An 18,791-nucleotide genomic window follows, 5' to 3' on the forward strand; every position below is an offset into this window, starting at 1 on the left:
AATGTGAGGACGCATCCACTCAGTGACAGAGACGTGTCCTCTATGGCTGAGTCTGTCCTGAGCCTGTACCACAGTCTAGTGACAGGATCCAACACCTTCAGTCCGTTATGGAGGCTTCCGCACCTCCTCTTCTGACCAGTCTGCACTGTGTCATCCTGCCGCCACACATGCAGACTCAGCTGCATCCAGAGACACTGGGGTCTTTGGACCTTCAACCGGACAGCGGTGTCCAGTACCTGTTTCAGTAAGTACAAACACTTCACTGGGTTTCAGTAGAAGGTGGGAGGAGTCAAAGCCCACTGAACAGTTTTTTCTCACTCTCTGTTGGCCTGATTGTGTCCTGCAGACATGTGACCCGAGTGATCTCTCCAGAGGTTGGAAACATCAACATGTGGAGAGTTATGGACTACGATGCCTGTGGTCGGATGTTGATGTCCGTCTTCTGCGGCTTCAGCCAAGAGAGCGCCCTCTGGGCACGAATGCAGCGAGGGATGTCCCGGAAGAGGAAGCTGGACACCCGCTCTCCCCTTGGGAGGGACGCCCCAAGAGACCACCCTCAGAGAAGAGTCAGAGACTCTGAGGAGACCCCCCAGTGACCAAGACACAGACCAGGACAGGATCCAGGACCAGGCCAGCATCTCCACCCTTCGGTGCATTCATGGGCATTCCGGTCTTCGTGTCTGCCGAGGCCGGCCAAGAGAATCCAGCAGCGTCTGGCACTGGGTTTCTCTGAAAAGGTTTTACTATTCTTTAGCATGTTTAGTTTTTTTATCTTAATCTCCATCATCAAAGACTCCCATCAGCCCTCTCAGGGCCTGTTCTCCCTCCTGCCATCCAGCAAGAGGTACAGAAACATCAGCTGTAGGACCAGCAGGATGCACAACAGCTTCTATGCACAAGCTGTAAGACTGAGAAACGGACCATGCCCCCTCCCCATCCTTACACACACTCACACACCCCACACTGCCATGAACTCTCTGCCCCCCCCCCCCCCCCCCCAGTCCACATCACTGAGAGTTTCACGGACGGACTGTGCCCCCTTTTCAAACCCCCCCCCCATACACACACACACAAAAGTGAGTCCAGTGTTAAATATGCAGAATATACAGGTGACCGTAATAACTATGGTGTTAAGTTTTTTAAAGTCCTTAATAAGATCCAACAGTAACACAGTATTATACAGTTGTTGTGCTTTCCTCTTCATTTGTTCGTTCAGTCAGTTGAATTCATGCACTAGTTAGCTTACCGGCCGACAGACTGTTAGCTCCTGTCGTCTGTCATCGTCTGTCGTCCGTTACAAAACTTTCGATCGTCTTCTTCTCCAGAACTACAATTCCGATTGACTTCAAACTTGGTATACAGCTTCTTTATGATGATGTCAACAAAAGTTACTGAAATTATTTGGATCCGGATCTGATTCTGGATTTGGTGCGACTTTAAAAAATTTCCCCATTATAACCGATAGGAAGTGGATTGATCCAATAAATAAGTAAATATCAATGATATCAATTTGGAATTTGAATTTTTTACAGATCTGATTGGAATATGATCAAAACATGGGCTATTTCTGTAATATAATAAATACACAGAACTGGGTGATAATAAATGACATCTGGATACATTTCCCAAAGCTTTTAATTTGGCCGGTAAACTCCAGGGCCGTTGGTCCTATTTTTTTTTTATATTTGCGTTCCACCACAAGATGGAGACATTATAAAGGTGACCAACACCCAGGCTCCACAGTTCCTCTGCTCCATTGGCTTCCTCACTGTCATAGTTTTTCTACTGACTGTTTTGGATGCCTCCTTCACATACAGACACACACAGAGGAAACCCGTGAAAACAACCATGTGACATATATAGCCCCCCCCCCTCCATTATGCTATTGATGATATAGTGTTTTGGCTTGAACCACAAGGATAAGATGATGGCGTCTAGACTGAGATTAAACCCTTATCTAACATAATATGTCTTACTCAGCCTCTGCATTCAGCCTGTTCAAAAGAAAGGGAGAAAAGGGAGAAGAAAGCCCTTTTAATCCACAATGTTCTCTTCTGTTTCACACAATAACAGCCTGTTAGGTTTATTTATATCCCCAGTCCTTCTTCCAGGTTTTTAATACGTCACGTGTATTGTGGATTAGTTCAGATATAAATGCTGTGTTGGAGAACCCTTTGTTTAGATTATATGCCTCAAGCGAAAAAAAAAAAAAAAAAGTCAGGATGCTGGTTGCCAGATCTGAGGAATGTACTTGCGAGTCCTTTTTTTTTTTTTTTTTTTGTTATTGTTGTGTAGGTGTTGTGTATCTGGTCCAGAACCCAGTGGAAGTTGTTGTTTTCTGTCCGCTGTGGGCAGGCCAGGTTTATAACCGATGTCTGAGCTATTGCTTAATCAATACAGGTTAACCCATAAAGACCCAGCGCTGCTTTTGTTCAAGGCTCAAGGTGACTTTATTAATACCTGTAGGTAGATTCGTTCAGCAGTCTGGAGAGGGCATCCTAAATGTTATACACAAAAAACATGAACTCTTCGACCCCTGAAACATTATTTCAGCTAAACGTGCTGCTGTGAGTTTGTGTCTGTTTCAGTGTCAGAAAAACTACTGTATGTGTTTTTGTTTTGGGGCTCTTTTTGTCTAAATGAGTCCAGTTGCTTTTTGACACCTGGTTGAACTCCAAAAAGCACTTACATGGTACAAACTTGATAAAAACACAATAAAAAACAAACAAAAAAAACCCCTGAAAATCACTGCAACACTGCAAACAACAGTAAAAACAAATAAAATAGGACCAATGGCCCAGTAGTTTACCGGCCAAATGAAAAGCTTTGGGAAATGTATCCAGATGTCATTTATTATCACCCAGTTCTGTGTATTTATTATATTACAGAAATAGCCCATGTTTTGATCATATTCCAATCAGATCTGTCAAAAATTCAAATTCCAACTTGATATCATTGATCCTTACTGATTTATTGGATCAATCCACTTCCTATCTCTTATAATGGGAAAATTATTGAAAGTCACACCAAATCCGGAATCAGATCCGGATTGAAATAATTTCAATTCCTTGTGTTGACATCATCATACAGAAGCTGTATACCAAGTTTGAAGTCAATCAGAACTGTAGTTTCAGAGAAGAAGACGACTGAAATGTTTTCTCCACAAAAGCCCATGTTAAATTTTCCGTAAGTTCCCGGATCCAGAAGCAGATCCTGATCAGCATGTGGACATTATGTTTTGGTCATCTCCCCATCAGGGCTGGACTGTAGAAATTTACATGTGATATCATTTATATTTACTGAGTTATTGCATCGATCCACTTCCTATCTCTTATAATGGGGACATTTTTTAAAGTTGCACCAAATCCAGAATCAGATCCGGATCCAAATACTTTCACTAACTTTTGTTGACATCATCATAAAGAAGCTGTATACCAAGTTTGAAGTCAATAGGAATTGTGGTTTTGGAGAAGAAGACGATTGAAATTTTTGTAACGGATAACAGACGATGAAGACAGACGACGATGACGAACACCGCATGATGATAATACCGTACGGCCTGTCGGCCAGTAAGCTAAAAATGAGAAGAAAAACGGTGTAAAAAGAAAAAAAAGAAGCCAAAATCGTTTATAGTGAATTGGTCTCACTCACTGCTCTGTGTTTTGCCCCCCATTCCATAAGCGGCGTGAGGGTGCACTGAGCATGCTCAGATGTCTATGGAAAGGACAAGGTGTATTCTGTCAGCATGTTTTGAAATTTTTCTTATTGAGCGAAAGTTTGAATTTATATGAATATTTAGAATAAATAGTACATTCAGAACTCTCACCACAGACACGTCTGGGGTTAAAGGGTTAAAAGCACAGGACACATACAGGAGACAGATTAAAAACAGCACAGATAAAAGACATGGACAGATACTCAAAGCAGCTCACTGATCCTGGTTAACCCTATAACGCCAAACGTATCATATTGGATACATGTGTTTTGAAGCCCTCTACATCAGGGGTGTCCAAACTTTTTTTCAAGAGGGCCAGATCTGATAATGTGGACATTGCCAGGGGCCAGTGGTCCCTTCAGACATTTTTTAAACAGTAAAAATTACATATAAATGTGCTGTTCTACAACAATTTTATTTTCATTGTCACAATATCGTTTTTTTAAATGGCAATGTAACCAAATCTAAGCCACTCAGGTATGAACAAATTAAAAAAAAAAAACAAAACAAAACAATTCTGCCTTCCTTTCACATCTGGAGTCAGGTAACATAGAACAAACTGTATAGAGTATCTTAAACATCCAAGTTGATAAAAATCTTAACCCCACATTCATTTTAAACATGACTTATATGAGTAATCATTACTCATATATTACTCAGTAATGTAAAGTCTGTTAACGTTTAAGATGAAAACATATGACTCTTACTCTTTGAAAAAAACATTCAGAAAGTAATATTTTGTGTCACATCTACAAGTACATAACACCAGCAGTTATAGGCAACTAACCTGGCAACTTGGTAGCCTGCCTTGGTGGCGAATTCATTGAACTCCCAGGTTCACATGAAGAGTCACTGTTGTGAGTTTAAAGCAGCTGGAATTTGCTTCACTTTTTTGGAACGCTCACTCCCTGCTAGCTTGTCGTATGCGTTAGCATGTTTTGTCTGCTCGTGTCTCTTTACATTGAATTCCTTAAACAAGGCAACAGTCTCTTGACAAATTAGGCAAACATAATTGCCTCAATTTTCAGTGAAAAAAAAATTGTAATTCCCATCTCTCCTGGAAGCAGCGACCCTCACTGTCAACTTTTGTTTTTTTATTTACAGGCGCCGTGGTTAGAAATTAGCGAAAAAGGGTTCACGGTAAGGTCACAGAGCCAGATAGAGTTAGAGTGGTGCTGCCACCATGAGGTGAAAGGAGAAACTGCATTTTGAACCTTTTATGAGTCATGTACTCGGTTCAACAGTCCAAGCGGGCCATAAATAATACAATATAAAACCCAAGCTGTGGGCCGTATAAAATCTGACCGCGGGCCGTGATTGGCCCCCGGGCCGGACTTTGGACATGCCTGCTCTACATGATCAGAGTGATATTTTTTTTTCTTGTGAAAAACCTGTCTATCTGTTTTGAAAACTGAAGAAAAACTGACTTTTTCAGCAAATATATCATTAACTGAATATAAACTACGTGTCTCCATCCACTGTCACTGATCCAGCTCTATGGGTTTTACTGGGGAATCAATGTTGTAGAACACAGGCAAACAAACATGTGGCCCAGGGGCCAAATCCGGCCCACCAAAGGATCCAATCTGGCCCGTAGGATGGATTTGTGAAATACAAAAATTACACTAAAGATATTAACAACCGCGGATGACAAAATCCTTTTAATTCGGATTCCACATACAGACCAATTAGATATTGAGTAGGTCAGACCAGTAAAATACTATCATATTAAACCTATAAATAATGAAAACAGCAAATTTTCTCTTTGTTTTAGTGTAAAAAAGTAAAATTATATGAAAATGTTTATATTAAAAAAAACTGTTATTTTTACAAACATGAATAACCTGAAATGTCTTAAGATAAGTAAATGCAATTTTACCAATATTCTGCTTGTTATTAAATGTTTTGTGTAATTGTAATGTAAATTGGCGACACGGTGGTGCAGTGGTTAGCACACGTGCCTCACAGCAAGAAGGTCCTGGGTTCGATTCCAACACCAGTCGACGGGGGGTGGGACCTTTCTGTGTGGAGTTTGCATGTTCTCCCCGTGTCTGCGTGGGTTCTCTCCGGGTACTCCGGCTTCCTCCCACCGTCCAAAAACATGCACTAATAGGTTAATTGGTTAATCTAAATTGCCCGTAGGTGTGAATGTGAGAGTGATTGTTTGTCTCTATATGTCAGCCCTGCGATGAACTGGCGACTTGTCCAGGGTGTACCCCGCCTTCGCCCCTATGTAGCTGGGATAGGCTCCAAGCGACCCCCGTGACCCTAGTGAGGATAAAGCGGGTTCAGAAAATGAATGAATGAATGTAATGTAAATTGTAATGCACATGTGTAAATGATAAATTGATAATCTGAGGCATAATATTGTTAAAATTGCAGCTGTTTTTCGTGGGACATTTCCAGTTGTTCATGTTATTCCAATTTTTGCAGATGTTAACATTATCATAATTTAATTTTACTTTTTTTCTACTGTTATTATTTTACTGGTCCGGCCCACTTGAGATCATATTGGGCTGAATGTGGCCCCTGAACTGAAATGAGTTTGACACCCCCGTTGTTGAAGATGACGGTGTTTCCCCGTTCACTACGGAGCCTCTGAACGTCCAATGGGTCATATCTGACGACCATGAAAAGATAAAAATATACATTTTACCTGAGTTAATTCAACGTACTGATAGGTTTAGTGATTCAGAAGTTATTAAACATTTTACATCAGTGGATGCTTATGGTTGCCAGTGGCTGTTTGGGTCTTTATGGGTTAATTTATAATTCAGAGTAGAGTCAATGATAATCCCCAGATATTTATAAGATTTTACCTTTTCTATTACTTGAAGTTCTTCTCCATTTTTAACCTTTCTTAAGTGATTTACCACCATTTACTGTAATATTATGCTCTGCATTTTTCATACTTAAATGAAAATCAGGAATCTGGCTGTATTTCATCTAATCTGATCATGTAGATCAGGGGTGTCAAACTCAGATCCTCAAGGGCCGGTATCCTGCATGTTTTAGATGTTTCCCTCTTCCAACACACCTGATTCAAATGATAAGCCTATCATCCAATTCTGCAGAAGCCTGATAACCACCGTCAGGTGTGCTGGAAGAGGGAAACATCTAAAACATGAAGGATACCTGCCCTTGAGGACCGGAGTTTGACACCTGTGATGTAGATGTTTATTAAAGATCAGATTAAAGTTGAAGGTTATTATATATATATAAAAAAAAGAGAAAACTGAAGAAAAAGTGACTTTTTCAGTCAAATCTGTCATTAACTGAACACAAACCCAGTGTCTCCATTCACTGTCATTGATCCAACTCCATGGATTTTACTGGTGAATCAATGTTGTAGAAGATGACAGTGTTTCCATGGTAACTACAGAGCCTCTGAACGTCCAAATGGGTCATATCTGATGACCATGAAAAGATGACAAAATGCATTTTACACCAATTATTTAGGATTAGTGGAACAACAGGTATTAAACAGTTTATACCTGTGAATGATTTTGGTCACTGGTGGATGTTTGGGTCTTTCGGGGTTAAAACAGGCCATTCTGGAGGTCAGCAGGAGAAAAGCAACCTGCACTGTAAAAACAAAACAAAACAAAAAAACGGTAATATTCCGGCAGCAGGGGTGCTGAAAAAATACTGTAAAATAACGGAAAATAACCATCTCATAAAAATATGGTAATTTTCCATAATTAAAATACAGTTTTTTGCCCTAACTTCATGTGAGATTTTGCTTTTTTTTTTTTACTTTTCAATGTTTAATAAAGAATATTTACAAGTATTAAAACAATCAAATTACCTATAAATATATATATATAAATAATTTTCAATGAGACTAAGTTATCCAATCCACTGATAAAAACTGTATTTGGACAGTTTATCAGCGCTTATACATGTTATACGTTCACAAAAACACATTTATTCAACATTTTTGTTGTGAAACCTCCCGTAATTACACAAGATATTCGTCAATTAATAAACAAGTCTTGTTCAGCTTACAAAACAAATACTTTTACGGTTAATTGTCAGTAATTTTATCTTGTTTTGTTATTATTTTTTAACAGTAAACTTCAAATTAACAGTTTAATCTCATAAATAGAAAAGACACTTTTGTGAAACTATGATACATTTGCAAATGTATTTTTACTGTATTTTTCTGTGAAAAAAGGAAAAATTTCTTTTAAAAAAATTGAAATTTTTTGGTTATTCACAGTTACAGTTTTTTCGTGTTATTTTATATTTGACATATAAAATCTCAGTCTATTTCTGTAATTTCATTGATATTTTTCTGTGTCTTGAAAATACAGGAAAAATCTGTAAAATAAACAGTGAAAATTCTGTTAAATTACAGATTTTTTTTTACAGTGTGAGGATCTTCAAGTAGTGGTGAAAAAGTACCAACAACCTCAAAATTAGACATGTGTGATATCTCAAGTGGATTTTTATCGTCCTATAACATCGAATTAAAAAGGAAATGTCCCGACTTATGAAACAAACAGTAGTGCTCCAGTAGAAGTAAAGCGGTGCCTTGAAGTGAACATATCTGTACGTTGGAGAGTGAATGTATAGGACAGAAATACAATAGTGTCTCAGTTTGTGATGTTTTGGTTCAACTTTCATCCATCAAACACAAACCGTAAGATTTGACAAGACAGTTTTTAATGGAAAACTGAAAGGTGTCAAATCTTCTAAAATGCTGAGTTTAGAGAAAAAAACAAAAAAATCTCCAAAGTGAGACACATGTTTTTCAACTTCCACTTTCCATTAACCCATGCAGACCCAGTTTAGTGGCAGTTCCCAAATGATCTTTCCCTAAATTTAATCTTTCTTAATTGATTTATTACCATTTATTGTGATATTATCTTCTTTCTTTTGCATTTTTGAGTGAAATCAGGTATTTTCCTACATTTAATTCACTGATCATACAGATGTTCAGAAAAGTTCAAAGTTCAAAGTTATTACATCAGAAACTGAAGAAAAAGTGTCTTTTTCAGCAAATCTATCATTAACTGAACATAAACCAAGTGTCTCCATCCACTGTCATTGATCCAACTCCATTGGTTTTTACTGGTGAATCAATGATGTAGAAGATGATGGTGTTTCCACGGTAACAGAGACCCTAAACGTCCAAATAGGTCATATCTGATGACCATGAAAAGAAGGCAAACTGTATTTTACACCAATTATTTATATGTATTGATAGGATTAGTGGATCAACAGGTATTAAACAGTTTAGATCAGTAGATGGTTTTGGTCACAGGTGGATGTTTGGGTCTTTATGGGTTAAACTGAAGGGGTCAAAAATTTAAAGGCTTTGTTATATTAGTTTAATTGTGCAGATGATGATCCTCCTACAGACTGATCTCTGAATAAGCTGATCTGTAGTAATAATAATAATAATAATAATAATAATAATAATAATAATAATAATTTTAAATCCTTTCTTAAAATCCATCTTTTCTCCTTGGCTTTCGAAACCATGTGAGATGTTTGAAGGTACTGTCTTTATTCTCTTGTTTTTATTTGGTAGTGGTTTATTGTTCTTATTTATCTATTTTATTTATTTTTTTATTTTGCTGTTTTTAATTGTATGGCTTTTTAATCTATTCTTGTATTTTATTCTTTTTATTTGGGTTTTATTTATTCTTCTGTATAGCACTTTTTTTTCTTTTTTGTACAGTTTCTATGTCTTTAACCCTTTCATGCAAGAATTATGAGAACGTTAGTGAAGATTTTTTTCTTTATTCCTCTTTAGGCATTTAAAAAACAATGAGATTATTATTATTTTTTTATGAAGCTATTTTTCATTGAGTGGCAAAAATGTGCATTTAAACTTTTAAAGTAACGAAATGTGTATTTACTGATATACTGCGTGAATACTGTGAAATAAAAACATTAAATGCTGCTAATTTGATGTTTTCTCACATTTTAACATACACTACAAACAAAAAGTTATGGATATTTAAAATTTTTGGGGGCTATTTTTTTTTCAGTTGGGATTTTTGCACAATGCTTGTTACTTTCTTGTGTGTGAATTGATTGAAACACATTTTTTTAATGACCAGACAAAGTTTTATTTACAAATGGCAAAAATGACACAAAAAAAGGAAAAAAAAGAAGAAATATCCTTAACTTTTTGTTCGTAGTGAACTCCAATACTAGTCATTTCATGGCGATAATATCCCAAAGAAAAACCTTTTGTTGTTAATTAAAGTCCAATAACAATAACAAGGAACTGATTTACACTCAAACATGTTAGATTTGGTTTATCAAGAACAGCCAAGTTAGAGTAATGTTATCAGTTGCAGTGTATTGTGTAGGCTGATATGAAACTAAAATAAATCCATGAATAAGCAAGAGAACAGCTAACTGTCCACTGTAGTGACCACTATGCATGAAAGGGTTAAATCTATTCTGTATTTTATTCTTCTATTTTGGTTTTAATTATTCTTCTGTACAGCACTTTGGTCCACTGTAGTTGTTTTAAAGTGCTTTACAATATTTATAATAATAATAATAATAATAATAATAATAATAATAATAATAATAATAATAATAATAATAATGATGATGATAATAATGATAATGATAATAATAATAATAATTGAGCCATATGTTGTTAATCTGTTTTGAATTGAGCTTTATTTAAATGCAGTGATTGCTTCATTATTTCTGCCATAATTGGAGAATTAACAGAGTACTTTGCCATCAGAGGTGTGATCACTGTACCCACAACACACCCACCCACAGTGGACACACTTATGTAATTTCACACTGAATCATCCCTCACATGGAGAGGGGAGGGGGAAGGGGGTGATTTTTTTTTTTGTTTTTCCTTGTATCTATTAGTTTTTATTTTTTATTTTTTCCAACTTTATTGAAAACATTTGAGTATACAGTACAAAAATATGAACAAACAACAAGATGTCAAAAAGAAAAAAGCAATTGATCATATAAGTTTAAGAAAATAATGCATCAATTTTAAGAAAGCATAATATACAAATAATAGTATAAAAAAAAGTAAATAAATAAATAAATAAAGAAAATAACAAATATAAATAAATAAACTGAAAAATTGTTTATAAATAGCCAGGGTGTTAGAGCTTTTTTATTATTATTATTATTATTATTATTATTATAGACAAATTCTAAAGATTTAATATAATTTTCAAATTCCAATAGGAAGATTTTAAAATTTGGGTGTGTTTTAGCATATTTATTTCTATGTATACGAAATGTTCGGGGGGGGGGGGGGGGTTTTTTTTCCCCCCCTTGTATCTATTTTTTTTTTTTTTTTTTTCCCCAACTTTATTGAAAACATTTGAGTATACAGTACAAAAATATGAACACACAACAAGATGTCAAAAAGGAAAAAGCAATTGATGATATCAGTTTAAGAAAATAATGCGTAGATTTAAAGAAAGCATAATATACAAATAATAGTATACAAATTAAATAAATAAATAAACAAAATAACAAATATAAATAAATGAAGAAACTGAAGAATTGCTTATAAATAGCCAGGGTGTTAGAGCTTTATTATTATTATTATTATTATTATTATAGACAAATTCTAAAGATTTAATATAATTTTCAAATTCCAATAGGAAGATTTTAAAATGTGGGTGTGTTTTAGCATATTTATTTCTATGCATATGAAATTTTCTGTGTGTGTGTGGTGTGTGGGGGGGGGGGGGGTGATCAGACGCAAATTCATCAGTTTGAGGTCAAGAGGCTTCTTCTGCTAAAGTTTGCATCCGAAATCCAATCCCCCACCTCCCCATCCGGGTCTACTACCCCCCCCCCCCCCCCCGTGGACCCATTGCGTAACGCCGTGCGCTGCGCGTCTATTTGTGTGTGTGTGTGTGTGCGCGTGTGCGCGCGCGGCACAGCAGGTCCTCTCCGTACCACTACTGCTGCGTGTGTGTGTGCGTGTGTGTGTGTGTCCACGGAGGAGGAGGCGGTGGTCGTGTTATCGAACGGCCCGCCGGTGGAAGTTGCGCTGCAGGGGTGGGACTTTTTCTGCAGTCGGTCTGTCGGTGGAGATGCGTCTGGCAGCGCGTTCCACACTCCAGCAGAGAGAGAGAGAGGAAGAAGGACACCTCCGAGCTGAACACTAACCTCCTCCTCTCCTCCTCCTCTCCTCCTCCTCTCCTCCTCTCCTCCTCCTCCTCCTTGTACTTGGATGCTGTCTGGATCCGGATGCGCTGATCCGAGCGGAGTGTGGACGCCGTTTCCCTCCCTCCTCCACCGGCCCCGGGACGCGTAAACCGGACCTGCCCCGGTGTCATTGGATGGAGAGAGGCGCGTGAAGAAGGGAGAGAGCGGTGGAGTTGGTCTACCCTCCTCCTCCTCCTCCTCCTCCTCTTTCTTCCCTACTGCACCAAAAAGAAAACTCCGGGTAAGAAATGCGCACTCACCCACCTGCCATCCTATACTGCTGCTGCTCCTGCACTCCACGCACACGCAAAAAACACACGCACATCATGGCGAGAGTTGGGACTTGCATGCACCTTTTTTTTTTTTTTTTCTCCCTTTCTTCGCTTAAAGCACAGGTGTCAAACATGCGGCCCGGGGGCCAAATCCGGCCCACCAAAGGGTCCAATCCGGCCCATAGCATGGATTAGTGAAATGCAAAAATGACACTGAAGATATGAGCAACCAATGGAGTCAAAATTATTTTAACCCTTTCATGCATGAATTATGAGAACCTGAGTTGAGAGTTTTTTTCCTGAGTGTTTTTATTTGTCTTTAAGCATGAAAAAAACAATGCGATTGATTTTTTTTTTTTTTTTTTTTTTTTTTTTATGAACCTGTTTTTCATTTAGTTAGAAAACCATCCACTCAGCTGGACGCTTGTGATGGGACTTTTGGCTCTTTGAAGGGAGCCGTTCACTGAAAAGAGTCGTTCAAAAGACTGGCTCTTTTATGTTTTTTGCATTATTTTGAAACACCAATGATTTAATGACTAAATAGGCTACATGTGATGATTGAGTTTACATTTTAAAGGTGTTTAATTGGCGCGGCAGTAAATATTATCTTACCGTAAAAAAGAATAGTTAGTTCAAATGTGTGGGTAAATCCATGACATGAGAGGTGACATTAGGCAAATACTGGAATTTGACAAAAAAAACATCACGGTACATTATTTGGACTAGTCTGTAGCCTAAAAATGAAGAAAATAAAACGTTTTCTTATGAAATAACATTTTATTCTCCTCAGAACAAGAACAATAAATGTGTGTAAACATACGGAAAAAACTGCACAAAACACAACAGTGATTAATCGCTGCATTTACTTAAATACCTGAACTGTAGTGCAATTCTCCTCAGAACAAGAACAATAAATGACGCAAAACTGACAGGCAATCGGACACTCCCTCCTTAAAAAAATAAAAATAAAAATTTAAAAAATGAACAGCTCTTTACAAAGACTTGGTTCCCATCGTTCATTTCAAAGAGCTGTTCAAAAGATTCGATTCGTTCATGAACATCACATCACAACTGGACACCATGCATTTCATTTTTGAAGCAAAGAAACATGTATTTAAAACCATCCATCCGAAAGTGATATACTGTGTGAAAACTATTCTTTCATTCATTATTTTTTTTGTTTATTTCAAGCATTTACAGAATACATGCAAATTCAAAATTCCAAAATCATTCAGCTATACTCGAAAAGGAGCGGGAAGAAGAAAAACTATGAAACAAAAACATTTGTCATGCAGCTAATCTAATGTTTTCTCACATTTTAACATACTCTAATACTAGTTATTACTAATTTCATGGAGATAATATGCAAAAAAACCCAACTTTTTGATTAAGAAAACTTAATTACAGTCTAATAACATTTAGCAATTGATTTAAAATGTATTTCTTCAGATCAGGTTTATCAAGAACAGCAAGATGACAGAAATGGTATGAATTGCTGTGGATGGGATGATGCATAAGTATCTACTGTGTCGGCTGATATGATAATAATAATCCTACTATATAATGCACGTTCTGTGTCTGTCCGATCGATGTTGCAGCACAGGAGGGCGTTTGTACGGATTTTCCTCAGCCTTCACAGGCCCGATCACCACCAAACTCGCCAAATGAATAGAAACATTACCTGACTATCTACTAGGCACAATTTTATGTCCGTATTCAAATGTTGTGAGTAGGGATGTAACAATTACTGGTATAACGATAAACTACAGTAAAATTGCAGATGGTTAGTATTACCGTTTAAATTCTAATTATCATAATAACCGTGTTTGATTACCACAATTTTAGGGGAAGAAACCCTATGTAAAATATTGTCAAATATTTGAGTATAGTTTTAATTTATCACAATTTGGATTTCATATACCTAATATTTGGAGCCAATATTCACTTTTAAAGTCTTTGAAAAAGTTTGTTAAGCATCTTTGTGTTATTTATGCAATAATTTCTATATATTTTTCAAATCGGATTTTATATATATATTTTTTGTGTTTTCTGTCCTTTTCTGTTTTTATAGTAGGTTAAAGTGAAAAAAATAATAGGCAGATGATATAAATGAAGTTGTGCTGAAAAAAAAGATCCCAAACATTATTTATATAGTATATAAAGGCAAACTCAAAAGGACTGAAAAACAGACAAAATAGACTCAGACCACTAAGGGTTAATATTTGTACGTTTCTGCCAACAGAAGGTACATTGTGCCAATTATTATTGTTATTATTATTATTATTATTTTTTTATTTATTTATTTATTTATTTATTTATTTATTTATTTATGTATTTTATTTTTTCCAAAATACAACTTGGTTAAATTATTTCAGTGTGTGTATAAGTACTTTTTACACATTTTGTGCACAATTTCAATAATACCGTGATAATAATGATAACCGTGATAATTTTGGTCACAATAACCGTGACTTGAAATTTTCATATCGTTACATCCCTAGTTGTGAGGTATGCTGGGCGATTTTAGCCTCTCATGCTGTCATACAATGGCACCACAGGTACAATGCCGCTAGCGATAATAAGCTGCATTTATAAAACACTTTTCATTCAGCAGAATCTCAAAGTGCCACAGAGAGAAGATATGGAACTAAAACAACAAAACCTATGAATATACAAGAGAACAGCTGTAGAATAACTGTCCACTGTACTGACCACTATGCACGAAAGGGTTAATTCAGGTTCCACATACGGAACAATTAGATCTCAGTTGGGTCAGACCAGTAAAATAGTGTCATAATAACCTATAAATAATGACAACTACAGATTTTATCTTTGTTTTAGTGTAAAAAAGTAAAATTACATGAAAATGTGTACATTAACAAACTATCCTTTTACAAAAAAAGGTGAATAACCTGAACAAATATGAACATCCTGAAATGTCTTAAGACGAGTAAATGCAGTTTTACCAATATTCTGCCTGTTATTAAATGTTTTGTGTATTTGTAATTGTAATGTAAGCTGTAATGCACATGTGTAAATGATAAACTGATCAAATGAGGCAGAATATTGTTAAAAATGCACTTGTTTTTCTTAAGACATTTCAAGTTGTTCATGTTTTTTCAGATTTTTATGGAAACATTGTAGATGTAAACATTATAATGTAATTTCACTTCTTTCACTGTTATTATTGTACTGGTCCGGCCCACTTCAGATCATACTGGGGTGAATGTTGCCCCTGAACTAAAATGAGTTTGACACCCCTAGGTTAAATGGATGAATCCAAAGCCTTATAGCTGCATCCCAGCAGACTGAAAGGATGGAAGGGTTTCTTTTCTCTTCAGTCGACCCAAATATTGATTCCCTTTGCGAGTGGAGCTGAACCAGGAGCCGGTGATTGGCTGTGGGAGTGGACTGATGCCGTTCAGAACCACTGCTCTGATACAACTCAAACAACAAACTTAAAACGACAACACAATTTAGTCCACATTACTCTGTTGTTTCACTCCCACATGAGTTAAAGGGGTGTCAAACATATGGACTGCAGGCCAAAACCAGCCCACTACAGGGTCCGATCCAAATGACACTGAAGATAATAACAATCGGGGATGGTTAAATCATCTTAGTTCAGGTTCCATAGTCAGAACAGTTTGATCTGAAGTGGGTCAGAAAAGTAACATTTCATCTCATGTTATTTATTCGTTCCAGTCTAAATGATTGGAAAGGAGCAGGATGAAGAAAACGTGTAATACACAGGTGTCAAACTTGCGGCCTGGGGGCCAAATCTGGCCGGACCCTTTGGCGGTCTGAATTTGTGAAATGCAAAAATTACACTGAAGATATTAACAATCCTTTTAGTTCAGGTTCCACATTCAGATCAATTCAATCTCCAGTGGGCAGGACCAGTAAAATACTATCATAATAACATATAAATAATGACAATTCCAAATGTTTCTCTTTGTAAAGGTAAATATTTTCATGTATTTACACTAAAACAAAGTATAATTTCGCAAAAAAATATGAATAATCTGAACAAATATGAACAACCTGAAATGTCTTAAGAAAAATAAGTGAAATTTTAACAATTTTCTGCCTGTTTCTAAATATTTTGTGTATTTGTAGATCCACTATAAGTTGTAATGTACATGTAAATAATAAACTGAGGCAGAATTTTGTTAAAATTGCGCTTATTTTTCTTAAGAAATTTCAGGTTGTTCATGTTATTCACATTGTTGAAAGGATATTTTGCCGATGTAAACATTTTTGGAATGTAATTGTACTTTTTTCACACTAAACAATAGATACAAGTTTAGAGTGGCTACATAGGATGCACTTATGCAAAGCTAAATTGGTAAACTATTTTCCTGGCACTAACAATGTAACAGATGTGCCTCTGTCCCATCCCACCTTGTTCATATCTTTTGGTTCAGCTCAAGGTCGTCTGGTTTCTGGAAGTTGTTTTTTAAGATTATGTCTCCAGTTCTAGACACTGATGTAACACCTAGTCCACTTATCACCATCTGTGGAGTCCCCCTGAATTATCCTCAGCTCAGCACACACAAACTAAATGTGTTAGTGTTTGCTTCTTTGATTACCTGTAGATGTATCCTCCTAAACCTGCAACAGAACACACCTGGATAACAGATGTAATGTCTTTATTTAAACTGGAAAAGATCACATTTTCTCTCAGAGGATCAACCGAGAAATGTTTCATTACATGGAAGCCTTTCCTCTCTCACTCTGATAAAACATCTAGAGAAAACATAACAGAATAGAGTAGCTGTAACACTTGTAATTAAGTGAATATGGACTAATGCGGGTGGGGGGGGCACTACTTTTCTCCCTTTTTTTTTTTTTTTTTGTTTAGTTTAAGTTTTTGTTTGTTGTTAGTTGGTTTTTTTTTGGAAAACTGGAAAATAGGACATGCTGAGAGGATATGTATACTGAAAATGTGTCCTTATAAAAAGATTATTTAAAATAAAATAAAATAAAATTTCAAGTGGATACAATTTCTAGACTATTATGATGTTATTTGGCTGAATGTGGCCCATGAACGAAAATGAGTTTGACCCCCCCGAGTTAAGGTTTTAGCACCAGACGGATGTTTCTAGATTCTATAAGTTGATCATGAGGAACATGTATTTACAGGCCTGAATAAGAATAAGAATAAGAATAAGAATAAGAATAAGAATAAGAATAAGAAAAGCACATGGAGAGCGCAGACCTCCGCCACAGCAGATCAGTCGTGTGTGTGTGTGTGTGTGTCCCCCACATCACCACCAAACTTTAATCATTTGTTCCTTGTGCCAGTATCAACATTTCCTGAAATTTTCATCCAAATCCATCCATAACTTTTCAAGGTATTTTGAACACAGAAAGAAAAACAAACCAACCAACCAACCAACCAACCAACCAACAAACCAACAAACCAACGCTGGCAAAAACATAACCTCCTTGGCGCAGGTAATAAGAATAAGAATACGAACATTTGGAATGCAATAACAGAACGTCTGCACATTTTATTCTAAATCACAGGCTCCTTCATGGGTCATAAAAAGACACTGAATAATGAGATAAAAGCAGTTTTACAAGATAGTTTAGACCAGTGTTTGGCAACCTTGGGGTCGCGACCCCACGTGGGGTCACCTGGAATTCAAATGGGCTCGCCTAAAATTTCTAGTAATTGATTAAAAAAAAAAATTACTAATAAAAAATATTTTTTAATGATTCAATATGTATTTCATTATATTCCAAACACCACACATTTTTCCTTATAAAAATCAAGTTCAAATCAAATGCAGGATATAATATCTGAGAGGGCATATCTTGATTGACCTGATCATGTGACCACGTGCATTACTACGCTTCAACCTGCCTGGACACAGTTGCAGTCAGAAAACAGGACCGAACAGAGAATGGAAAGATTTCTTTGCCCCGCTAAGACATCTGCAAAAGAAACTGAGAAGCAGACACCAAAAAAGTGCATTATATACGTGATATAGCCTAAATGTCATCTAAAATTAATGTTTATTTGCAACATACACTGTAAGCCCAGACTTTGTATTTACTAAAATGCTTTAATTACAATGTACTTTAATGATTTAGGTTTTATTGCATTACTATAAAATGTTAAGTATATTCTACTAAATTGTAGACAGTCAAAAGTATGAAAACGTTTAAGTTGAATGGATTTAAATCACTAAGTTTTAGTCATGACCACACCTTTTTATCTCTGCATTGCATTGTGGGTATTGGGCATGTTGTTGTACTCGGTCTGGAAAAAAGTGGTATCGGTGCATCCCTAATACAAAGTAACTGACACTGCAACAAATTTTAAGTTAACTTTGGCATTTAGTGTGTTGTACTTAAAACAGGAATTCCATTCAAATCAAGCATTTAAGTTTAATACACTCAAGTTTTCATTACTCATTACTTACATTTTTTAAGGCAACCGGACTCCTCACATTTTTTAAGTAAACTCAACGTATCTGTTGTTACAGTGTAGTATAGCAAACTATGACATGATCAAAAACAAATTAATATTAGCAAAAAAATGTCCCAGTTTTGAATGTCTGAGGTCACCAGAAATTTGTCATGTTAAAATAGGCCAAAAAAGGTTAAGAACCACTGGTTTAGAT

At 36.3% G+C, this 18,791-nt stretch overlaps 1 protein-coding gene across 2 annotated transcripts in view; it reads left to right on the forward strand.

Annotated features, from left to right (window-relative positions):
- Window positions 1–11,670: 11,670 nt before the first annotated feature.
- The window catches only part of syt12 (synaptotagmin XII), a 99,415-nt gene continuing 92,294 nt past the window's right edge, over window positions 11,671–18,791 (forward strand). For both annotated transcript variants that reach the window (XR_003935658.1, XM_030137078.1), the window contains exon 1: window positions 11,671–12,125. The gene's annotated coding sequence lies outside the window, so the exon portion shown is untranslated. The remainder of the gene's footprint in view (window positions 12,126–18,791) is intronic.

The sequence above is a fragment of the Sphaeramia orbicularis genome, chromosome 6 (genome assembly GCF_902148855.1).
Source record: "Sphaeramia orbicularis chromosome 6, fSphaOr1.1, whole genome shotgun sequence".
Lineage (NCBI taxonomy): Eukaryota > Metazoa > Chordata > Actinopteri > Kurtiformes > Apogonidae > Sphaeramia > Sphaeramia orbicularis.